We start from the raw sequence: 14,699 nt of genomic DNA, 5'->3' as shown, positions 1-14,699 counted from the left end.
TACATTTCTTCTCACTCATGAACAGAATTATTTCCAGGAAGCGTCAAGCCCATTAATGATTCATAGGATTTTTTCTCTTTTCCCAAAATGACAAACTGAGACTAGTTTGTTATCACTGTAGAAATAATCCTGGTACACTACCCCAGAGTAGGAAGACAAAGTCATGAATTAATGATGGAGGAGTTAAATAATTCAGCGGCGCTATAAAGCCACACCTTCATGGCATGAGGATGAAGAACAGGTTGGTGCATTGGGTTACATCTTTCTCATCTCACTGCCTTCTTCCTCTTCCAACAATTTCAGCACCTTCGACATCCAGGCCAGGAGTACAGAACGTTTCGTATGCACCCTTTCCCCTCTCAAACCTTGTCAAAATTTCAGGTAAGAAATAAATAGCAGTGACACGGTGGTGGCGGCGGCGGGGAGCTAGGTCGCCCCGCTGATTGAGTCGATCCACATTTCCACGGCCATGGCAACCCCTTTGTCTTAACTTCACACACACAGGAGAAATATCTCCTGTTGATTTCAAGTTATGTATAGCAGATTGCTCTGGGCTAACTGTGAGACATGATGGGCATTAAAGAGAATCCCTACATCATAGAAAATGGTTTAAAATTCATTAATAATCAGACAGAACTTCACCAAGGAATGGTATTCTAAATTTTCATTTGCTTTAATGCAACAATAATATTGGTTGTAGTCACATAGAGCCTACATACATTAGTTGAGGTGATAAATTTGTCATCTCAAAACTCAACTTTCCTATTGGTTTGTACATAATGATATACAAGTATCAAAATCATATTTATGATCAATGATTAGGTGAACTATGCATCAAGTTAAAGTTAAAGTTGGGGTGTTTATGGTAATTTTACAATAGAGTCTTTACAGAAAAAATATAACCTACATGTACATAATGCATCATTTACATCTTATGACCCATAACTTGAATTCCATATAATCGTAACCAAAATTGGTCTTAAACACATGAATATAGGGGCAGGTGCTTATGGTTACACATGAGACAAACTGTTTAGTGGATCATAGCCAAAAAGAAAAAAAGAATAAAAGAAAAAAAAAACTGTTGTTTAGCTATCCATCAATACCTCCTCTATGGGTATCGCAAGACTTTTATGAGATCTTATTAAAACACACACACACACACTCTGCCATCAGTTCAACTGACAGTCTAGACATAATACACTATAAAAGTTCCCTTCTCGTGGTTACACGAATGTTGCGACACTCTTCCAACGAACTCGGCAGATAAAATAACAATGCAAAGTGAATTTGGAAAGAAGAGACAAACCAGAAAATGAGTATACACTGTACGTTGTCACTCTTCATTGCCTCATACTTTAACTATGTACATTTGCAAAGAGTTACTCACACACACACTCGCACACACACAGAAAAAAAAAATGTCATATAATCCTTTTTTTCTTTTCTTTTTCTGAGGAAAAAAAAAAGGTAGGGAAAAATAAGCCAAGAGACTGTATTCTTGAAAACAAACACCAGCAACTATTCAAAATCTTGTTTGCAGTTGGCCACACCTCGGCACCCCCACATTCATCGTTATTGGGTTTTCTACTTTTTTTTTTGACAGCATAATGAACCTACTCATTATGACACCCAGTTTCTCCCATTGTGAAACCTGCTTGAAGTTGGCCCTAATGCCCAATATTCCACGTCTATTCATACCCGGCAAGTGGGAACAAAGGCACCGTGCTTTTCTATAGGGCGTTATTGCTCGACATATTTAATGGCTTACTTGGATGCTAAGTAAATTATTCTCTGGTTTGAAGCAGCGCAATGGGACCCAAGAGGCCAGGGGGAAACAGACATAGAGTGGGACAATGACTTTATTGAACTCAGACAACATTTCTTTTTCTATGTCTGTAGCCAACCTTCTTTTTTTTCTTCCTCACATTCATCAAACTTCTACACACGTCTAGATCAAAGCATGATGGCAAAACACATAATCAGTATTAGCACACAACAGAAATATTCCAATTTTTTCCCCTCCATGATAAATGCACTCATTACAGCATCAAATTGTATTTTATAGGAGAAGGATTCGGTCTTCTAGTCACTTTGGAAATACTTCTCTAGTTGGCAAGACAATGTGATAAACAGCCATGACGAAGGAGTCATTCTTTGACATCACCTACTAAGCAGCCAAATGCTACATCAGACCGGAAAATACCGAAAGATAAAAATCTTCCTCTTTTTTTTTTTCACATCAGTTGGGGAAGTGTATAAGAAATATGCAGGACTTCATGGCATCAAGTCAGGTAGACTAGGAGAAAACACCCAGTCAATATATCAATAGACGGATGTATGTTCCATTAGACATAGCATCACACTGGAGATAAGAAAAGTTTGCATGCATCCTAAGGACAGAGTAAAGAACATTAGGCAGAAAATGTCAACTGCGGGAGAAAGAGAGGGGATTGGGGGAGATGGGAGAAAAAGCTCAGTTCTTGCAGGAAAACTGAAGTCTTTTTCAGCTGGAAAGAAAGGCATCAGCATATTTAATCTGATTTGTGATGCAAAAGAAACAAAATCTGCGAACATGACCTTTTAGAGTCAATTAAAACGGGAAGAGCGGACCCATGGATGATGTGCATTATCCAAGGAGTTCTGGTCTCAACTCACCATCTAGCTTGGGAGTGCAAAACCCTTTTATCTAACTGTTTCCTCGTCTCGCTCTTTCTCTCTCTCCTTACTCTAATCTTTTTCTCAGCAATACCTGATCTCAGACGGATATTTTGGGTTAGAAGTCTAACATCATGTCATAACATGACCGGCCAGTGACAGTGACTGCTATCCATCACAAGTTCTGGTCAAGATTCTCATTCAGTCATGCAGAAGTCCTTCCCCCTTCCCATACTGCCTTATCAACTTCATCGATAAAAGAAGCGGGAGGAGGTCTGAAAATGTGCCCAAGCCGGATAGGGGAGAGCTCATCTGCAATTCTTGCATCATGTTTCCAAGTGGAAGATGCAGCGTAAGATTGCTCTAAGCTCATCAACTTGTAGGAAAAGATGACAAATAATAGCATTAAACTAGTGAAACACTGCATATGATAAATCAAGTGAATATATGGCTGACTGACGATGTAATTAAGAAAGTAAGTCTGAGAGATAAGACTAGTTTGTGCTAATGTCCTGACAAGGGGTGGGAAAAAGTCTACAACTCCGGGGAGACAAATAAAAAAGAGAAGGCCTCAACATTACTGCATGGCAGTGAATTTCACAGCTAAACATTTACATTTTTACAGTAGTAATCAAATCCATGCTTTCATAATGGACGAGATAAGACACTTTGGAGACAAGTCAAGCTTTCAGAAGTGAAGGAAAAACAGGAAAGAATTTCTCTCTTCCTTTTTTTTCTGGTGTGCATGGGAGTTTGATCTTCAGACTCTCAGGGCTGAGATCAGTGCAGGCATAATTACTGATCACAAGAGGCAAGAAACATATATCCTGACAAGTCAAATTTTGTGAAACATTCATGTGTATGACAATGGAATATTTATGTGGGTGACAAAATGTGTCATGGTGTAAAATGCATACCACAGATCTGTATTCCCCTCTGTCTAAAACATTTCTTTTTCTCTGTTAGTATCAACAAAGCTGAGAATTAGACTCTTCAATTTTTCTTTGTGCTGTTAACCTGTTGAAGATGGGTCCCAAGAATACTCGGGCAGGTGATACGTGTTATAGCAAAATCAGTCCGTCCTCAACGGGTTAAGTATGATGCTTTTATGAAGCCACTCTAGAATATGTTAATACAAACTAGCAGAATGGGGGGGGGGGGAATAAGAGCTATTGACCAAATCAGGGGGATGGGGAGGGACAGGCCAAGACTTTTTGAGTTCCTCCCGACATACCGATGGAGTGTGGAGGTGGCAAGGTGGAACCATACAGCAGGTGCTAACATACCACCTGTAGATTGGATGCAAGAGGAAAGAGTTCATCTTCGCAGGGAATAGCTGCATTCACACACAGGAGTTACTGGGGGCATTTTTGCGTCGCAATGCCAAAATCAATGTCATTAACTTACCAGCGTTCGGAAGGAAGTGTTTTGAATTCCAGACTGTGCATGTCTAAACAATGATTGGAACATGGCCTTGGGCACTTGGGTGTTTGGACCTAACGTGGGGAGTTGCATGATGGGTATTTTTCACTACTACAAAAAAAAAAAAAAAAAAAATGATTTCTTGCCATTCATACATGCCATGCCAATAAATATCGCATGAGTTCTTTGTTTTTTCTCTTTTTTTTATTACATTGCATTGATTTTCACATTGTCATGAATATTGCTTGAATATATATTTTTGTGTCCACACACAAAAATACATCGCTTTTTCATTGCAAGGCAAAAATCAGTTTTCAAAAACCATGAATTTTGAGCATGTGTGCATGGGACTACGTGCCTTACTATTTACCTCCTCTACTGATAAAACATACCTATTTATAAGCATTCCAGCTCATTCCTGCCAAATATTGCCTCCCATGAGAGGTTAGGACTAGAGCAGTTGGGATTAAGCAACTGATCTGCCACATTGGGCAACACTCAGAGACTAAAAAGCTGCAGCAACCATGCATGGTGGCAATAATGCAGGCAACATGGCATGTGCAACAAACTTATTGTTGACTTTGACGGAATGACACCCCTGCTGACATGGCTTGCTACCAGCCAGTGAAAGTCATCGTACTGTCCACTCTCCAACCATGACACATCTCGGCATGACTCCAAGCCTGATAGAGAATTAACGCTTCAAAGATACCATACATGTCATCTCTCTCCCTCTTTCTCTCTCATGTTCTCTTCCCCCATTGTATCTTTCTTTTCTCCATCCTGTTTTCTTCCTCTCCTTGGTTTTTTGACTCTTCATTTCTTCATTCTGCTCCCCTCTCCCAATCCTGTTTCACATTTGAATAAGCAGCCTCCTCAAATACCTTTCCTGGCCAGAGAACACCACGCGCGCACAGTCCTAGCTGGATTGCCGATGAAATTGTATGCATTATTTACATTTGCTAATGTGGGGTCGTATCGCCATTACGGAGACTGACTCTCATCAAGTTAAGATGGTTCCCAGGCTAGGCACATGTACATCTCTATATCTACAGCTCTGTCTATCTCTCTGGCTCTCTCTTTCTATCTCTCCAGCACCTCTCGCTTCTTAATCTCCAAAGATTGCCTTGTCTTCTACCTCTCCTTGATAATTGCGGTCACACTTCCCAGGCATTCTCTTTTTTTTTTCCCCTTCCACATCCTTTCCTGGGATTAAGTGTTCGTTACACACATTTGCCACAGCGACAAGCCACAGCCACGGGCCCCGGAATCTGCATAAAGACCATAGGGAAAGAGATGCAGTGCTCAGCTACAGACACTTCACATCGGAGTGTCAAGTCTGCAACCAAAACAGCAAGTACCTCATAACTCTTCCTCATTAGCATTAGTCAAAACATAAAAATAGCAAACACAGCTCCCAACTTCTGAAGAGATGCAAACTAGTAAACATGAAGAACAGGCCAGTATGAAAGAATGGACAGAGAGAGTGTGTGTGTGAAAGGGAGGGGCTATGGCTATGGAAAATATGTCAATGTCCAGGTAAGCTAAGGGCAGATAAAGGATATGTGAAACAAGAGACGATCCAGGCAGTGTGCAGGTTACTTCCTGACTGGTAAGAAACGGAGTTTAATGTCAACAAGGCATTGGGGAGTGCTCCAGGAAGCGGCAGGGGTATAGGGCCCTGGTAGGCAGGGGAAAAATTAGACGGAGAGGGAAAACAAGGGGTGTTTGGGTTTGGAAGTGTCCCATGAATGGACAGGGAAAAGCAGTGAGTGTATCAGCAGCCACAGAGGCAGAATAACAAGACTTTGCCTTGAGACCTCAGGACCTTGACTAATATACAAGGACTATTCATCAATACAGATCCTAAAAATTTCTAAAATTCTATGGCCCTCGTCTTCATCATTATCACTATTTTCATTCTCCCTAACATCACTGCAAATTATCATCATTGTTTTTCATACTATCATGATTATCATCATAATTAATAAAATCCATATCATCATTGCAGGTTTGATGAATGACAGAGGAGGTGAACTCATTTGACCTTGACACCCTCAACTCAAGGAGTAGGGACTTCCCCTCCCACCACCCTCTCTAGGGACACCTGTCACAAGGCCAACCACACCTCATCATCTTCACATGTCTGTTGATGGCGATGATGATGATGATGATGATGATGATGATGATGATGATGATGACGGTGGTGGTGGTGGTGGTGATGATGATGATGATGGTGGTGGTGATGATGATGATGATGATGATGATGATGATGATGATGATGATAGTGATGAGATAGAGAAGGGAGAGAAGAAGTAGGAGAAAGAGGAGGAGGTGGAGAAGGAGGAGAAAAAATAGGAGTCTGAAGAATAGGAGGAGAAGGGTGGCAAAAGAAGTGGAGGGGGAAGTGGTGGCAGAAAGGATGGGGAAGAACACATTCATGCTCCAATGAAACAAATACTAAACAGCATACAAAAAGCTTTTAATCTGTCAATCAAGAGGACAATATACTCCCCTATCTGCCCAATGCCCATCTATGTTAATTCAACACTTACATAAAGTCCCATTCGAGCTTTAGCAGCAAAAGAAAATTAAAGATCTATATCAAAGTGTCTATAGTTTGTTCTCAGTAGCTACTTTTCTACTTCATTGCATATTCTTGATACCCTTAAAGACAAATAAAATCAAAACTATAACTTCTATGAGAGTCTTATGAGAGTCTTTGATTCATTATCAATATTTTGTCTGAGCCATTATAGAAGATACTGCTGCATGTTGCATGACACTTTTCATCATGATTAAATGGAAGTAGAGCAAAGCTTGACATTTTTCATTCTTTCTTGAAAGTTTCTAAAATGCCCACCCAAACTTTGCACTTCTAATAGTTTCTAGTTCTTGAAAGAAATTTAAAAAATACAAATTAAACTTCAAACAGTTTTTAGTGCATGAAAGAAAGTTATAAAATGCAAATTTATGAGATGAAATGCAAAAGAAAACAACCAGTATTGTTCGATGAAGATGACATCTCTAAGCTCACGGCACCACTCTGAAAGAAATATGAACGTCACATTTTGTTGTCAGCTTCTCTCCAATGTTGAAAAGAAAAGTCTACAATTGTGAAATGCTGAAGGGGTTCACAAATTGAGTATATATAGCTGGAAAGATATCATTATGGCATGAAGTATGAAAGAAGGGGAGTGCACTGCGTCATATACAAATGCCATCTTGAGGTTGGGGGGTAGGGGTTGGGGGGGTAGGGGTTGGGGGTAGGGGTTGGGAGATGAATGGGATGAAAAGCAAGTAGGCAAAGTGGGGTTAAGTAAGAAGGAAAGAATGTTGCATTGAAGTGGGTCTCAGGAGGCTAGTGACAGACAATAGATCTCTTTCACACCTCTCCTACCTTGCCAGGTATGGTCGCTGCAATTGATGCAATTTGCATATGTAAATGAAATTATCCAGTCCCGGTGTCCTTGGCGTGGAATTAGGGAGTTAATGCGCGGTTCAGTTCAGGGCAAAGAGGATCGAAGCCTGCACAGGGTGATGATTACATACAAGAGCATTCAAGCCAAGAATAGACACATTTCAACTTTATAGACTCCCCTCTCCAGTTCTGTTTCAACACTATACCTCTGAAAAGCATCAAGCTCATTCATCAACCTCTCTTCCCTTTCCTGCTTTTGTTCTTCCCCCCCCCCCCCTCTTGTGTGTTAATTCTCCTTTTTTTTCCCCCTCTGAGAGTGTTGTTTCTTTGCCCTAGGTCCAGAGACTGTGGGCATGCTGGCAGTTAATCCTCCACGGAGGATTGAGATTTTTAATGCAGATTAGCCCAAGACAATACACATTATGATTGCTTAGGGCAAAGGAATCTAGTCCAAAAATACCTCCGAGATACAGTCACTAAACTGAAGGTCTTCTTTCTACATCACCATGGAGTTGTTTTCTCCTTCTCCTTCCTCACCCGTTTTTCTGTCCAACTTTCACACAACTATCCCTGCCACTCCTTCAAAGCCTGATATTTCCTCAAACTCCCCCTGCTCTTCATCCTCTTCTAAAACTCTCATTCATACCTCATTGCTCATCATTGCAAAGATTAAAAACATTTTTTTTTTCATTTTCCATCCCTCTGTAGCCCTTTTCTACCACCACATGTTGCCCTTTCCCATCTAGTTTTCTATCCTCACTGCCAGAGCATTCCAAGATAGGGCAGGATTTTGTGCCCCAAGCAGCACATGACATCAAAGAGCACCTTTTATTCCCTTCACTGCCATGATTAGCTCAGTTTGAGGAGACTGGGAGAGGGGCGAAGGGTTAATGGCATTGACTCTCACTCCAAAGGTTTGCCGAAATGTCACTGGAGTCCTGAACTAAAATGGGCCCATTGTGGCTTGAGAAAATGAGTCATGTTGCAAACATAGTACAGCAGTAATTTTTACGGTCAAAAGCACATGACCCTTGAGATATTCTTTCATTCTAAGGCAAGCCAAAAATGCCCAACAATGAAAGAACGGTAAGATTTCAAGTTTTATTTGGCTAAGTTTACATCAGTCAGTTTCAGATACAAAAATTGTACCTACAAATTCTAAAGATATCAAGATGGCTGTCAAATTCTTACTGCTACATTCCATTCCTCTATTGTGATTCTTGTTACTTTCCCTTTGTTTCTTAACACTATTTACTTGTAATATCCTCTGGTAACATCCCTGTTAACTGTTCCTTAAGCCTAACTTCACATATATCATTTGCTGTGCATGTCACTTCCCTTTTTTTTTTTTCAGCCAAATGCCAGGGAAAGCCACTGTATACTGTAAATTACTTCCCCCTAGGGAAATGAATGGAAGTCAAAAGAAAATGGACATATAATAGTGGAGGCAAATGAAAAGCTCCTGAAATGTGAGGATTTCAAGTAGACAAATAATGATGAGTCAAACAGACCATCATAGAATGCCATTTGTACTTGGCTGCTTTAACCGAGTTCCCTAATAAAAGACCCAGGACTCAGTTAATCATGGCAGGTTGGAATAACTCTAGAAGGGTATAAGAGTGGCAAGAACAATATGGAGAAGAGCAAATATGATTCCCGTCCAAGCTATTTGGCGAAGCGCGAAATATCAAAGCAAAATCGGGGGAGCTGACTCTAAAGAGGCTTGTGTCTGATTTGTGAGCGGACTGTCAAACAATGTCAACAGTGTTTTCTGCCTCACAGAAGGGCGGCCTCTTACACTGGGTCACGCCCGGCCATTCAAGTCTATCCTGCCACTCTGCTTGCTTCATCAAGATTGTCTGGCTGGCACAGGAAATAAAGGTTTGCTCAAGTTTTGTTGGATTAGCAGCTGGGATACTTACTGTCCTGAGAAAGCCCGAGGGTCAAAGGGCAAGGAGAGGGACTAAACATCACACTCCCTTTTCCTTGTTTTCGTAAGTGAACGTAGCTAGAATTGCCACTATTGCTTATAACCAGGTGTAGGTCCCAATCAAATGCGATACACTAATGACTAGCAGACACAATGCCACAAATGGGCCTTAGCAACATCTGTCTCTTCAGTTCTGTGAGCAGCGCATGGCCAAGCATACAGCCGGACTTCTATTCGTAAAAGACTAGCACACCCCCAAAGGGTGCCAAAGTAAGCCTCGTCGTCCAGAGCACTGGACACTAAGTACGAGAGGTCATCCAACCCCATCAGCCTACTCTCTCTGACAGTCCCAAGGATGACAGAAAAGGAGCAAAAAGGAAGAGATTTCATGCAATACGCACATCTAGTAAGTGTGACTGTATGAAATTACCTGCAAGAAATGATAAAATCCAAGGAGCTGGCTGGCTGGTTTGTTGGACTAGGCTCAGGCAATCACTCTGCACTGCTGTTCCAGAATGCCGCAAGTGAGAAGATATGCCTGCATGCATACAGTGGGAGAGACAAAACAAATCAGGACTGCTTAACTCTCCCACCCATTATTAGACGACCAAGTCAGAGACCAAAAACCCCCATCGACACAATAAGTGAAGATGACTATTGTTTCTCCACCAACCACTGCCCTATTCCTCTAAATCATCCACGTGATTTTTTTTCTTCCCCCGCCAGCCTATTCTCTCCATTTTTAAAACTACTTTGCGATTTGGTAAAGAATGCACGAAAAGCAGTGGGGCACACAACAGGGCTTCAGCAAATTAATGGGGTCAGCTTATTGTCGGCTGAGAGGCTACGAACAAAACAAGAGGAGAGAGACTGAGAAATAAAAGCTCTGCGTGCCTACAGAGAATGGCTTTGTGGCACAGGTGATTTGAATAGGCCATTCTCTTGTTGTTTCTAGGAGGGAACTTGTACAGAAGGAAGAGGATTAAAAAAAAAATCAAATCCCTCCAAAACTTTGAATATGTGATATGATGAGAATGAAATGAAAGAGAAAGAGAGGAAAAAAGAAAGAGGAGGATTTATTGAGAGAGATATGTAGGTTTAAATTATTGGGAGTATAATGAGGAATTAGGCAGAGACAGAGATTATGGGGATGAGAACCAGTGGGAGAATGTGCATGGCCAAGTATGGCCAAGTGAGGACCAACTACAGCCGGCCTTCTTTGGAGTCAGCTTCCTCCCCTTGGCTGGTCACACTGCCCCTCATTTACATATATGCAAATGTAACTTGGAAAGGTCAGACTATCAGAAAAAGATGGGCAGGAGTGGGGAATGTTTTCTTCCTGGTGTTTCTCAGTCCCTCATATCTCGGGGAGATTATCTGCATTTCTTTCCCTGTTTGCACAGCGAGCCAGTATAAACATTGTCTCTAATGTGGCTATAGCTTTCATTAGATTTTGATGAATGGGACACAAGCCAGTGATTAAGCCATTGGCCACTGACACTTGTCCATATGTAAGCCATTAGGACTTGCCACCTTTCATGCTTAACAGTCACCCTACTGCACAATCTTAAACGGGTTAATTCTGTCCCATAAGCAGCTTACTGCAATGCCCCAGAATTTCATGAATTTGGAATTGGACAAATTCATGGATGTGCTGGTATTGTGTCCTGAAATGGTCAAGCTCATCTAAAATACCTGTTATGGTGTTTTCTTAATTAAGAATATCAGTGCCTTAATTAATTGAATGAGACACTGCTGTACTTAAATAGATTTGATTTGGGGGTGTGGCGACTAATTTTATCTTGTCTCTGTTTGTGTGTATGTATATAGACCTGTGTGTTTCTGTGCTTATGATTAATTAATTTGGAATCTTTTCATCAATTAAGTTGTCATTAAACCACACTTCCTTTGGATTATGAATATTTGAAATATCATCTTTCATGCTTAAATGAATGAAAGAAGAATAGAACAATGCAATATTCTTTCCTGTTTGTTACTATTCAGTCTTCAAAACTAGTACTAACTACCTGGAATATAAAAGAGTGAGAGAAAGAGTGAAAGATGAATAAAGACAGAAAAAAGAGAGAACACATAAAAGAAGCAAGGAAAAAGATAGAATGGTTTGAAATATACACAACTAAGATATACTACTCATGTTCACAACTTTACTGCAAGACCAGATAAACTAATATACATCAGAAATAACCACTCATACTGATTGGCCAGAGCTTGACCAATGGGAGCTAGATATCTCTAACAGTTGCACTGATTGGTCATAAGTTGACAATATGAGAATGGCCATGTGTAACAGCTGCACTGATTGGCCATGACTTGGCCACACGGAGCTGGCTGTATATTTCCAGTATAACAACAACACTGATTGGTCAGAATTTACCAATAGTAGCCAGCCAGCTGTGCTGACTGGCCCAAGTCTGACCACAAGGAGTTGGCTAAGGAGAAATGTGGGTAACAGGAAGAGACACACATGAGTAGTCTGATGAATCAGACTCCCTACTTGCCATGAAACATCACATCACTTCTCAACCATGTCAGACAGCTGAGTTTGAGGATTGCATCATAAATAGCTTCTTACATCATGGCACCTCCTCCTTTGTTTATCTGAAGATGTGTGTCACACATCTAGTCTGAGCACAAGCATAAAATGTGCTAGTAGTAGTTGATACAACATCACTAGTCATCAAGCATTATTCTTTGCAGGTGGAAAATTGCATGCAATTTCTATATTTACACAGAACTTTCTCAAACATTCTTAGTTATCTCGAAGGCATCACTTTTGGAAATGATGATGTTGTGATTGAATAAAAATCAAACATTAATAACAATAAATCTGCATGTAAGTGTCGTCAGATGAATGTGTAGCTAAATAATAAATGTAGTGATTTGCAAGAAGGAAGCCCTTTGCCAAACTTATGACATAAAATATGAATGACTATTGTGGGATGAGATTACGGAGGTATGTCCATTGATGACTGACCAAAATACTGGGCAGTTGGCTGACCAGTTGGCTGACCATACAGCCTCCAGGCCTGGGCAGGCTATAAATAGCCTGGACCCATGCTGATGTGTCTGTCTGTCCGCTGTCGTCGTGGTGATGTCATCCAGTCAAACGGAAGGAACTGGCAAGCCCTATCTGTCTGCTCCCGAGAGCTCTTCTGTTTTGCTGCGTATGAGGTCGCGCATCAGCCCTACATATCCTAGTGCACTGAGGGCATAGAGGGCCATAGGCTACTCTAGAATATGCTTTACACACAGTGCGTGTGTGTGCATATACCAAAGGACATGTGGGACATCTACCAGAGCAGAAATAATTCAGATAATACATCCCTCATTCCATTATTCCTCCTATCTCTCCCCCCCCCCCACTTCAAATGTTACAAGAAAGAAAAAAAGAGAAAAATATCCCATCTTGGATGCCCAAAGCACCTCACAAAGCAGTAAATATGATACATAGCATCACACTAGCCATCTGCCATAAAGTGAGTTTATGACCAGCTGATGTAATATTCATTTCACCCCTAGGAGCTTGCATTTTGATTTTGTTTGTCATCTCACTGAACAATTCTGCCTCCCTGCTCCCTGATGCTCAAGATTATTGGTGAGGACTTCCCCCCTCCTCGAACCCTCAATTTCTAATATCTCACTAAACCCATCCAAGGTATACTCTTCTTGCTCACCTTTGCTTTCATATTTTGATACAAGTTGCTCAAGCAGGTGGGAGGGATAAGTGTTCACAAATAGTCCCCCGCTCCTTCTTGCTAGACCAGGCTCATTAAGTTTACCTTTATCTCATTCCTGTACTCGGCACCACTGGGACCACAGGAAAGGGACTTAACAGTCACTCGGCTGCCCACGCCTATTGTTCTCCCTACTAATAGGACACAGCCTAGTAATTCCGCCCGCTAACCTTGCATATTGATCTGCAACTACAACACAATGTTGGAAATAACTTTCAGAGGTTTATTTGTTATGAAGCAATGTCTATTCTTTGTGATGGCAGCCCTCTCACGAAGTTCTCATCTTCCATATCAAAGTAAATAATAACAACTGGAAAGAAACATGAAAAAGAAAATAATTTGTGGGTCACTGTATAAACTGAAGGGGTATGAGTATGACAGGGTGGGCACTGAGTATGGCAGGGAAGGGTACCAGGTATGGCAGGGTAGGGCAGGGAGTGTGGAAGGGAGGGGTACTGAGCGTGGCAGGGAGTGGTACAGAGTGTGGCAGGGAGGGGTGCGGAGTGTGGCAGGGAGGGGTACCGAGTATGGCAGGGAGGGGTACCGAGTATGGCAGGGAGGGGTACAGAGTGTGGCAGGGAGGGGTGCGGAGTGTGGCAGGGAGGGGTACCAAGTATGGCAGGGAAGGGTACCGAGTAGGCAGGGAAGGGCAGGGAGTGTGGAAGGGAAGGGTAATGAGTATGGCAGGGAGGGGTACCGAGTATGGAAGGGAGGGGCATCGAGTATGGCAGGGAGGGGTTAAAAGAGTGCAGCAGGTTTCCCTTCAAGCCTGTCTAGAGGTGGGCGCAAGTGCCACATTATTTATCATTATGAGTGCAGTATAATTATGGCAATAAATTTGTGTGACATACTTTTTTTTTGGAAGTAGCTAATTGTGCACTTTAAAATCTTGTGGTATCAAATTTTGCCATTAGACATTTGTGTTATACAAACAACCATATTTGATAAATGTATTTAGCTGATGCACTTGTCATGTAAAACTTCCTAAAAACGTACATAATTTTCATAATAAGCATATCATGGTACATGTCATAAATATCTTGGTTCTAAACATTTTGTAACTTTAGCTCCTACTAATGCTCAAACCCCTCACATCTAAAGGACTTTACAACACAAAACCACAGGATCAATACAGGATGATCTCATGTGCTTTTATTTTTAGCAAGTAATCCATAACAATCAACAGGTGAGTAAACGAAACACAGGGTCTTTGGTCTGAATATGTAGACTACTCAGACAGCTCTATCCTCAGGACTTGGCTGACCAGTCAAACAGGTCATCTGATAGCAGTGAACGGTCAAGTCTGGCTTCCAGTCACAATAATTGTCTGGTCAAACTAGTCCACACACCCCCATTCTCTACCCCCCCCCCCCCTCAACACACAAACACACAAACACACACACACACACACACCTTCTCTCTCTCCCCCCCCCCCTTTCTAATTCTATCTCTGACTCCTTGGCTCACACTCAAAGTGTTTCCTCGAGTCTTGCATCTTGATTTAATTCTATTC

The 14,699-nt window shown here is 41.5% G+C and overlaps 1 protein-coding gene across 2 annotated transcripts in view; it reads right to left on the bottom strand.

Annotated features, from left to right (window-relative positions):
- The window catches only part of LOC140233059 (zinc finger homeobox protein 3-like), a 162,479-nt gene that overhangs the window by 115,871 nt on the left and 31,909 nt on the right, over positions 1 to 14,699 (bottom strand). For both annotated transcript variants that reach the window (XM_072313172.1, XM_072313177.1), the window contains exon 2: positions 9,862 to 9,969. The gene's annotated coding sequence lies outside the window, so the exon portion shown is untranslated. The remainder of the gene's footprint in view (positions 1 to 9,861; positions 9,970 to 14,699) is intronic.

This window comes from Diadema setosum, chromosome 9, assembly GCF_964275005.1.
Source record: "Diadema setosum chromosome 9, eeDiaSeto1, whole genome shotgun sequence".
NCBI lineage: Eukaryota > Metazoa > Echinodermata > Echinoidea > Diadematoida > Diadematidae > Diadema > Diadema setosum.
This window is presented reverse-complemented; position numbering and strand designations above follow the sequence as displayed.